Consider the following 11,228-nt stretch of genomic DNA (forward strand, 5'->3'; position numbering starts at 1 on the left):
GCATGTTAAATTTTGATGTTGGCTAGGGACCCCTTGTAAAGGCTTTTAGGACGTTTCGTGGATATTTAGTGGATATTTATTATATAAAGTTCATTTAACTCAGTCTTTTTTAAAATTACATTCCTCCCTACCTTCCTTCCTTCCTTTCCATCCACCTTTTCATTCTTTCTTTCCATTCTTCCATTCTTCCACCCATCCTTTCATCCTTTCTTTCCTTCCTTCCATCCTTTTCATTATTTTTTTTTTCAAAGATACCTCGTTTCCGTACCTGCCATAAGTTTAAACTTGATGGTGCCAAAACCCTCGTTTTTAACACAGCAAGGCTATTCATTATGAATGTTAGTATTGAGAGGTAGATAGAGGGGGTAGGTTTCCCATATTCCGGCCATTTTCAATTTTGGCCAGAAAAAAATAAATTCTTTTCAATTTTGGCGAGAAAACTTTTTTCTTCAAATATCGATCGATTAAAACGACCTACAACTTGTCAAATAATTATCTAACCCGAGACTTCTTTAAAGAAGTCTCGGGTTAGATAATTATTTGACAAGTTGTAGGTCATTTTAATCCATCGATATTTGAAGTCAAACATTTTCTTGCCAAAATTGAAAAAAAAAAAATTGTGGCCAAAATACGATAGTGGTTCTTTTGAAGCCAGACGAGGCAAGGCAGTAGAGCAGGAACTCAGAGAGAGACCGTATTATCATCATAAACAGTAATACAAGTACAGAGTATCTTACCGGTTACCCTCATATTGCTACTATTCGTTATATTATATTGTGGGGTCGACTTGTTTTCGATCGATCTGAAATTATTATCATAGATCCCCAGATCTCATACGAGTGCGTACTTTGGAATTTTATTAATTAATCAACTGTGTCGGACAGACTATTGGCTATTTATTTATTTCAAAGTTATTGCCTTTGGTGATTATTGATCATGGCGTCGAATTAGCGGTAAGAAAATGTGTGTGTTTTAAAAAATGTTTAAATTAAAAGTTTGTTTTTTCTCCCATGTAAATGTTGTTAATTCATGATTTGAAACGTTTGTAAATTGTGACCAATTTGCTCTATAAACAGTATTTATTCAAGATGAACTTGATGTATGAAATTTAATTTCTAATAGATTAGAAATTCTAAGATTAGAAAGAAATCGAATTCCTGACCAAATACATTACTATATGTAAAACTGTGAAAATTGAGTGTTGAAATTGCAGAGAATGAATGTTATAACGTTGTATGAAGGTTTAATATTTGTTTCGGTTTTTAAATAAATATAAATAAATATATAATAATTTAAAAAAATAATAAAATCCGTTTATTTATCCCATAGGGGAATTTTGTTTTTAGGGTCTATTCCAATGGAAGACTGGAATAACCCCGGGCGTCAGCCGCAGTACAGTCCCGCAAATTGAGCTAGGGCGAGGTGACTTACTCAAGGTCACACAGCGTGGCGGGCATTCGATCTCGGTACATTTCGAGTATGAAGCAAAAACCATACCGCTGAGCCACGCTGCCTCCATATCAACTGTCGTATTTTTCACTCTATAGATAGTATGCAGATGACGTCACTCAGGTCTTTGTTATTGTTTTTGCCATCCGCGTTTGTGAGTTGTTCTCACTAAACTGTATTAACCAGACTATAAAAGTTCATGGTTACACAGAGTTTGTGTGTTGGTCCGTTATACTTCCGGATGGCAATGTTATGAACTCCTTGGCCAAGCGCATTCTATCTATACATAATTAGATAAAAATAATGAAAGGTTTGGAAATATTTAATGTAAGAAAATCAACTGTATTCGCGAACCAAATATTTCAAAGATTCATTTATTAATATAATTAAATTACCTGCAACCCCTAAGGAATACCACCACCACCACCCCTCCCCTCCCCAAACAAACAAGTAAAATGTATTTCTTTATCTACGTACAAATGAACAGATAAAAACCCCGATTTCTACATCCGCCTCATTATTACACTATATTGTTTTTTTTTTTTTTTTAAAAAGGTAGACTTAATAATATTGACCTGAAAATGAATATAATTACAATTTAACAAAAACAACAATCCAAAATCAAATAAAAACAAAAATAAAAGACAGCAAAATTTAAAAAAAAATAAAATAAAACAAAACAAAACAAACAAAAAAAAAAAAAAACAAAAAACAAACGAACATCCCGGAATCTCAAAGGTCGAAGACAGGTCAACTTTTCCAAAGAGACAAATTCTATGTTGGAAATTCAGCTGAAATTCTTTGAAATCAGTCAGGATAAGCAGGTTGTTGTCCGATCTAAATAACTCCATATATTATATAATATATGTTGCGATGGCCGAGAGTCCTATCTAATGGGTAGCAAGCAATTGTACCTTACCGTTTATCACTAAAGCAACATTGACTAAACACCCGTCTTCGCCATTCGGAGTCCAAGAATCCTGCGGATATAGACTCATATCAGGCTCCATGTGCCTCATGGCTCTGAAGGCAGTACCTACTTTGAATGATTACAGATACTGCCATTTTCTGGGAGTGTGTATTTACTCTACTAAAGGGGTGTGTACCTTATACAGTTTACACAACTCACGGCCAGGTTAATGGCAGTGCCAAAAGACAGATTCCAAATTGCTGGATGGAACAGACCGGATGTTTACATTTTGGAGACCCTGCATCTAACCACCCATATTATCGACCTTCAAGGCGTTGTCTTGATTACAATTTTTTTTTCTTGAAAATTTCCCGATTCTCTATTGACCATGGTGCAAGCTGCAAGACTTGGTCATATCTGAAACAGAACAGAAGCTAGTGTGGGGGTGGGGGGGGGGTGGAGTGGTGATGGGAGTTAGGGTGTGTGTGGGGGGGGGGGGGGGGGAGGGGGGAGGGTGCCACAGCGTTATGGTCTTTGTTTTGCGCCTTGACAACGTCACCTTGCCATTGGTCATTTTGCGGCGCTGCCCTGCGGCAGACGCCTGGGTTATTCCGGTTGGAAATTTCTTGGCGATGAATTTGATCAAGTTTTCATACACCACGCCTGAAAGGACACACAGACACACACACACACACACACACAGACACACACACACAGAAAGAGAGAGAGAGAGAGAGAGAGAGAGAGAGAGAGAGAGAGAGAGAGAGAGAGAGAGAGAGAGAGAGAGAGAGGCGGAGATAGATAAGTAGGTAGCCTTATAGATAGATAGGTTGATTGATAGATCGATTGATAGGTAGGTAAATAGCCAGATGGATGGATATATTGCTAGATAGATAGATAGATAGATAGATAGATAGATAGATAGATAGATAGATAGATAAATCTTTAGATAGACAATGGGGGTGGGATGGAGGAGAGGGAGGGAGTTGGAAGCAATCAATTAAAACAAAATACTATACTGGATCGGTTTCTGACGCTGAACTCATTCTAATTGGCCTACATCGTTGGTTTGTGTTGTTGTTCTTTTTAGTCAGGTGCTCCTAAACCACTTGACTGTATTCTGTATCCCCTATGGTGCTTCACCTCATGTGTTTAAGGGTTAAATTCAGTTTAAAAAAAAAACAAAAAACAAGTTCATTGGAAAGACGCGTATTTAAAAATTTGGCCAGAAAATACCTCCTTCAAAATATCGCTCGATTTAAACGACCCTCATCTTGGCAAAAACTATGAAATCTGGGACCTCACGTGGTCTTTCTTAAGTCCCAGGTTTTGGGAGTTTTTGCCAAAATGAGGGTCATTTAAATCGATCGATATTTGAAGGACGGATTTTCCGGCCAAATTTTTAAATACGTGTCTTTCCAGAGTCTTTCGGTAGCTGATTGGTGAAATAGAGTATGATGAACGAGCTCTTGTCTACTCACGTTGAAGTATTTAAGTATGTACTGTAATAACCCTAAAGTTGAATTGCTTTAAAGATACTTATATTTTATGAGGGTATTTTTTTTTGTTCAAACATTAATAGGCGGGGCATCGCATCTGCGACCGGAAATGACATCACGAGCTAGGTTGCCAGATTAATTTTGAAAAAAAATGCCAAACAGGTCATGGAAAAACGCCAAAAATGACCTTTTAAAAATGCCTAACGTTTTCAAGCATAGTGTAAAGTTGTGTCATTGTGATGGCCCTTTCTCAGCTACCCCATATCTCTCCGATCCATCTCATCAGTTTGTCTATTTTTTATGTCGTCATGTCCAGTGATCCACTGTGACGTGTCTGTGACCATTGACTGGCCTACCTCAAGCGATAATACGTTTCTATTTTTTAAAAAAGAAGCGAGTTTGTCACTGTTATTCCTTTGACCACTATCAGATACGAACGAATCACGTCTCTTGTCCCAACTAAAAACATCTACAAGTGTGTCTGTGTTGTGTTGTATTCTATTCAAGAATTCCGAATTATGACCAAGTCTTTTGGAAAATATTCTTTGGATTATTCGGTCGAACTACAGAGACAACGCCCTTTGTTGTGCATTTTGGCAATTTAAAGACCAACAATGAAACATGAGAAAAAACAAAAACAAAACGAAACAAAACAAAAATTAAATGAAAAAAAAATATAACAAAAACAAAAAACAAAAAAACAAACAAACAAAAAAACAACAACAAACAAACAAACAATAAATAAACAACAAAAAAAAAAAAAAAACACACAAAAAAACCCCCAGAAAGAATAAAGGCCTTAAAAAAAAACAATGGAAAAAGCAAACAAAAACAAACAATAAAACAAAACAAAAACTTTAAAAAAAAAAAATGAAAAACACTAAATATTACAAAAAAATAAAAAATAGAGAACGAAGAAATTGACATCAATCAAATCGATAAAGACAAATTATAATGTGGGCGTTTTTGGGTTCCCCATTTGTCAATTGATGTTATGCGTTTAGTTAAAAAACTCATAACATCCGCCAGCCGGATATATCATACCAACACACAAAACTATGCGTGTAACCTTAAACGTTTTTAGTCTTGATTAATACAATTACATTAAAATGGCTGACTAAAAACAATAACAAAGAGCTGAGTAACGTTAATTTCGTTCCTTCTAGATAGAACGAAATCCGGCTGGCGGAATGTTGTGAATAAAATATCTAAACGAATATCATTAATACACCGCCTTTTATTGCTTGTAACTTCTTCAATTCAGTTGACTTTGTTTTAAATACATGGACTATTATTTATTGACCTCGGAGAACAGTGAGATACAAAGCAGTGTTCGAGATTTTATTGTGATTATTAGAATTTGGTTTATTGTTTGTGTCATTGGGTCTTTGTAAACTCTCTGTCATGTCGGAAGTCATTCGGGTGAGTTACAATTTAAAAAAACAAACCAACCTGTGTGAACATAATATTTACAAGTCCGAAGTGGCAATTCGGACCCGAGTCTGATTAGTCTCCCGTGGCTATTCGGACTCAAATTCCAATGTGCGTGCGCAGTGAAACGCAGTGCGGCAGTGGGCAGAGGGCGGAACTGATAAAGAAACAGAAGAAGAGTTCAGAAGAAATTCTGTTTTTCTCATATTCATATCAGACTGACTCGGCTCATATCTCGTGCTTCGGACCGAGCCTCGCTCGGCGCATAGTTGAGTCCTCTTTACGCTCATTCTCTCACAGTAATTAGATGTAAAATGAGTACCTGGGCGTTAACAGCGTTGTCTCTGTCCGAAAAAAATGGAATATCGCCTAACAGGCGTCATAGCCGTCCTAAATATTAAATGTTGCTATTGGACAGGAGCCCATTGTAAAGCGCTTTGAGCACGTTAAGAGGATATTGCGTTATAGAAAAGCTCCATAATCAATTGGAGTTGTTTGGATGTTGTATTGATAGGGACTTGAATTGGGTCATCCTATTGTCTTGCCAACGAGACTCTATCACATTGTGGTTTTAAACGTGTTTGAATTCCGTGACCTCCTCGCACGTTCTTGGAATTATCACAGACAACAACACATTATTATAATACGATTTTATTTTTAATACGATTGTAAAATTTTCTCAGAGTTAGAGGGGTTTTTTTTGTCTTGTTTTTTTTTTTCTTAATCTGTATTTTGATTCCTGTCATTTATTGGTTATCGATTATTGTTTGCCTCGCTCTTTCTTTATGTCATTCACCGCATTGCCTTACTCTTGTTGTTGTTGTTGTTGTTGTGGTTGTTGTTGTTGTTATTGTTGTTATTGTTGTTATTGTTGTTGTTGTTGTTGTTGTTGTTGTTCTTCTTCTTCTTCTTCTTCTTCTTCTTCTTCTTCTTCTTCTTCTTCTTCTTCTTCTTCTTCTTCTTCTTCTTCTTCTTCTTCTTTCTTCTTCTTCTTCTTTCTTCTTTCTTCTTCTTCTTTCTTCTTCTTCTTCTTCTTCTTCTTCTTCTTCTTCTTCTTCTTCTTCTTCTTCTTCTTCTTCTTCTTCTTCTTCTTCTTCTTCTTCTTCTTCTTCTTCTTCTTCTTCTTCTTCTTCTTCTTCTTCTTCTTCTTCTTCTCTTCTTCTTCTTCTTCTTCCCTTTTTCTTTCTCTTCCTTCTTCTTCTCTTCTCTCTTCTCTTTCCTCCTCTCTTTCTTCTTCATTCTCCTCCTCTCCTCTTCCTTCATCGTCACTCATCATCTCTCCTCATCTTCTCAGCTACATATTCACATATTGCAATTATCAACATCGAAATCTACTAACATCACTTTCTTTAAAAAAAAAAAAAAAGCACCCCCCCCAAAAAAAAAAAAAAAAAAAAAGACCCACTAAAAGACAAAAACAGAAAAGCAAACAGAAAGAAACAAAAACAAACAAAACTATAAAAGTCCCTAACTATCGCTGATTGTAGCACTTGTAAGAATGAAATAACGACCACCCATTGAATTGAATTGAACAGTCGGAAGATACAGACGGTGATTTATTGGTCAGCAAAGCAATGAAATCAACATCTGTAACGGGGGACATACCTGGCATACTTCACGCATGACTGCACACGGGTGCCCACGTAAAACAGGTGGACTAAGACGTACGAGTAGTTACATCATTGGAGTGTGCTCCCCCCCCCCCACCCCTTCCGGGGGCAATTAGTGGATGGCCAGTGGTCAATACCGTTAGAAATGCAAATAACTAAAATACTGTAATTTGTAAAAGAACATACATGAAACAAACAAACAACCCCCTCCCCAAACAAACAAACAAACAAACAAATCAAAACAAAACACAAAAACATATAAACAAAACAACACAATAACGAAAAAAACAACAACGCATATCCACATACAGATCCCATTGGTTGAACTATTGAACACAACTCACTGTTCACTGTCTTTTGGGAGTGAATACACACACACCCACCCATACATACACACACACACACACACACACACACACACGCACTAGCACAAACACAACCAAAAAGCAAACAATCCAAAAGAAGAAGGGGAGAAAAGGAACCCCCCTCCCCCCCACACACACACCAAAAAAAAAAAGAGGAAAAAAAAAAAAACAAAAAACCCCAACATAAAAAATACGAGCTTTTTTTTATAGCGCAATATCCACTAAACGTGCTCAAAGCGCTTTATAAGAGGTCCCTAGCCAACAGCAACACCTAATATGTAGAACGAGACAGACGTCTGTTAGGCGATGTTCATGTTATATTTTTTTTTCCGACAGAGACAACCCCAGGTACTTATTTTACACATGAGAACGGTGAGAGAATGTGAGTAAAGAACCCTTTCCAAGGACTAAACTTCGCGCCGCTCAGAGCAGAACCCAAGACCTTCCAATCCGGAGGCGAGTGTCATACCACAATAAAGTAGTTCTTCAGAGCCATTTGGCCCATGGAGCCGGAGTTTATCCCGGTTTCTATAGCGTGAAACGGACAATAGTAATTGCTTGCTACCATTTAGATCTTCAGTCGCAAAGTACTTTCCGCCAGATCTAACAGACTAAGCTACCCAATCACTGCTTGGCGTACAGGGGGGTCAGAAAAACTCTTGACTGCATCCAGGATCGATCTCAGTTCCTTTGCGTGTGACGCAAAACGAGCTATCGCCACCCCCACTTGACCACACATAAGCTGAGTTCCAGCCATTATCATCGGTTCCAGTATAGATAGTTCGAAGATGACGTCACTCAGGTCTTTGTTATTGTTTTTTGCCATCCGCGTTTATGAGTAATGCTCACTGAACTGTATTAACCTGGCTATAAACGTTCATGGATACACACAGTTTTTTGTGTTGGTCCGTTATACTTCCGGATGGCAATGTTATGAGCTTCTTAGCCAAGCGCATACTATCTATACTATAGATAGTATGCAGATGACGTCACTCAGGTCTTTGTTATTGTTTTTGCCATCCGCGTTTGCGAGTTGTTCTCACTAAACTGTATTAACCAGACTATAAAAGTTCATGGTTACACAGAGTTTGTGTGTTGGTCCGTTATACTTCCGGATGGCAATGTTGTGAACTCCTTGGCCAAGCGCATACTATCTATAGATAGCATTGGTTCCTACCAAAAGATTGACACGGAGCTATTTTTAGCTCGACACACACTGACATGTTGATAACATGATATATTATTGTACACACTATAACAACTCACAACACGTGTAACGCACACAAGTGTGATACAGGTTGTTATGTTATCTACGTAGCTGTGACCAGTGATGGACGAATGCACTTACTGACAGGTCACCCTCCATCTCTCTGACCCCCCTCCCCCGCCGTCTAATCCCACCGTACCCCTGGTTATAGAACCATACATTGACAAATCGTCTTTATTACATTTTGATCAGATAACATTTACGTCGTTATAGATAGAATGAAGTTGATGTCACTCGAGTCTTTGTTATTGTTTTTTTTTTTGCCATCCACGTTTATGAGTAATTCTCACTGAACTGTATTATCCAGACTATAAAAGTTCATGGTTACACAGAGTTTTGTGTGTTGGTCCGTTGTACTTCCGGATGGCAATGTTGTGAGCTTCTCTGCCAAGCGCATACTACCTATATATCACACCCCGCACTATCAAAGACTGGAACGCTCTTCCCGAAATATGCGTGAACATAACTGATTTAGATAAAAGTTTTCTGTCCAAAAGATATACAAAAGACGTTTAGTCAGTGTACGTCATAATGATAATTACCAGTACACCTACCTGGCATCGTGTCCTTTACACAACCGTGAAATTAACGCAACAATCTTATTATTATAGCAGAGCTGCCAACTTGAAATTTCAAAAAAAAATTCGTAGTTTCCAATGTGGGAAAAAGAAGAAAAATCCACTTTAAATAGCTCTAGAAATAAATAATTTGCCCTTAAGATGATCCAAAATGCTCCTAGGTCTATGTGGCTATGTGGTCTAGTGGTATGACACACGCTTTCGGATCGGAAGGTCCTGGGTTCGAGCCTCGCTCGACGCATAGTTGAGTCCTTGGAAAAGACTCTTTACTCACATTCTCTCACCGTACTCAGGTGTAAAATGAGTACCTGGCCGTTAACAGCGTTGTCTCTGTCCGAAAAATTGTTATATCGCCTAACAGGCGTCATGTCTCGGCCTACATGTTAAATGTTGCTGTTGACCCCTTGTAAAGCGCTTTGAGCACGTTAAGTGGATATTGCGCTATATAAAAGCTCAATTATTATTAATTATATAGGTTCTGAATGATATTATAGGTTCTGAGGAACTAAACTTTCCTTTTGACTCAGATCTTAGTGAGATCTGAGTCAAAGAGGAGAATGCAGTTCTAAAGCTGGAGCCCAAAGTTCGTATTTCTACGAATTTTTCGTAGTCCTCGGCAGGTCTGTTATAGATGGTTCGAAGATGACGTCACTCAGGTCTTTGTTATTGTTTTTTGCCATCCGCGTTTATGAGTAAATCTCACTAAACTGTATTAACCTGACTATCAACGATCATGGTTACTCACAGTTTTGTGTGTTGGTCCGTTATAATTCCGGATGGCAATGTTGTGAACTCCTTGGCCAAGCGCATTCTATCTATAGGTTCTGAGGAACTAAACTTTCCTTTTGACTCAGATCTTAGTGAGATCTGAGTCAAAGAGAAGAATGCAGTTCTAAAGCTGGAGCCCAAAATTCGTATTTCTACTAATTTTTCGTAGTACTAGGCAGGTCTGTTATAGCGTTGTTGCTGACTTTACAAGAATTTGTTCTCCTTTACCTATTCGTTGTTACTTTCATCTTTAGAATGTTCTGTGTCATAATAACACGTTATATATATATTATATCCTAATGTTTTAATAATAATGTTGATCATTACAATATTCAAGTCGCTCTTAAACATTTACCTGGGCCTGAATTTTAACATCGAAATGTAGATATTATTCTTATATTTTATTTTGATAACATAATTTTAAAATAATGTTTTAATAATAATAATAATAATAATAATAAATAATAATAATAATAATAATAATAATATAATATGATAATAATGATAATAATGATAATAATGATAATAATAATAATAATAATAATAATAATAATAATAATAATAATAATATAATAATAATAATAATAATAATAATAATATAATAATATAATAAATAATAATAATAATAATAATAAATAATAATAATAATAATAATAATAATAATAAATAATAATAATAATATAAAATGAAATAAAACAAAGCAAGATAAAGAAGAAAAGAAAGAATTAAAAAAAAAACAAAAAAAAAAACAAACCCAACAACAAAAGAACAGAAAGCTATTTAATATTATTACGCTCTCAACCTCTGAAAACAAATAAACAAACACCCACCACCAAAACAAAGGAACGTTTTCCACATTAATACATTTCTCTAGCATGATTCTTGTCTGAAATGAAGATTTAATTACCTGCCCCCTGCTGCTGCTGCTGTTTACACAGACTGTATGATGTGTTGTTTTTGCGGCTATAAATTTTTACATATTTAATTTGTGATTTACACGCCGGTCTTTTGTATAACAATCACATACTTTGTAACATGAGCTCTGCCTCAAGTTTAACGAGGGTTTTCAAAATTAGCTTTTTCCCCCCCCATACGGCTACGCTGTCTAGTGGTATGACAATTGCCTTCGGACCGGAGGGTCCAGGGTTCGAGTCCGGCTCTGAGCGCATTGAGTTGAGTCATTGGAAGAGGCTTTTAACTCACATTCGCTCACACCGAACAAGGGTGTAAAATGAGTTTCTGGATGTCAATAGCGTAGTTTGTAATATCGCCTAACAGGCGTCATGTTTTAGTGTTGCTGTTGGCTAGGGAGGGACCCCTTGTGAAGCGATGTGAACACTTTTAGTCAATA

The 11,228-nt window shown here is 36.8% G+C and overlaps 1 protein-coding gene across 10 annotated transcripts in view; it reads left to right on the forward strand.

Moving 5' to 3' along the window:
* The window catches only part of LOC144973405 (uncharacterized), a 265,478-nt gene that overhangs the window by 71,369 nt on the left and 182,881 nt on the right, over positions 1-11,228 (forward strand). For 2 of the 10 annotated variants that reach the window (XM_078915813.1, XM_078915819.1), the window contains exon 1: positions 689-953. The exons of the other annotated variants lie outside the window; for them this stretch is intronic. The gene's annotated coding sequence lies outside the window, so the exon portion shown is untranslated. Of the gene's footprint in view, positions 1-688; positions 954-11,228 lie in introns of those variants that run through there. 10 annotated transcript variants of the gene reach the window in all.

The sequence above is a fragment of the Berghia stephanieae genome, chromosome 5 (assembly GCF_034508935.2).
Source record: "Berghia stephanieae isolate SIO BIC M18660-M18661 chromosome 5, UCSD_Bste_1.3, whole genome shotgun sequence".
Lineage (NCBI taxonomy): Eukaryota > Metazoa > Mollusca > Gastropoda > Nudibranchia > Aeolidiidae > Berghia > Berghia stephanieae.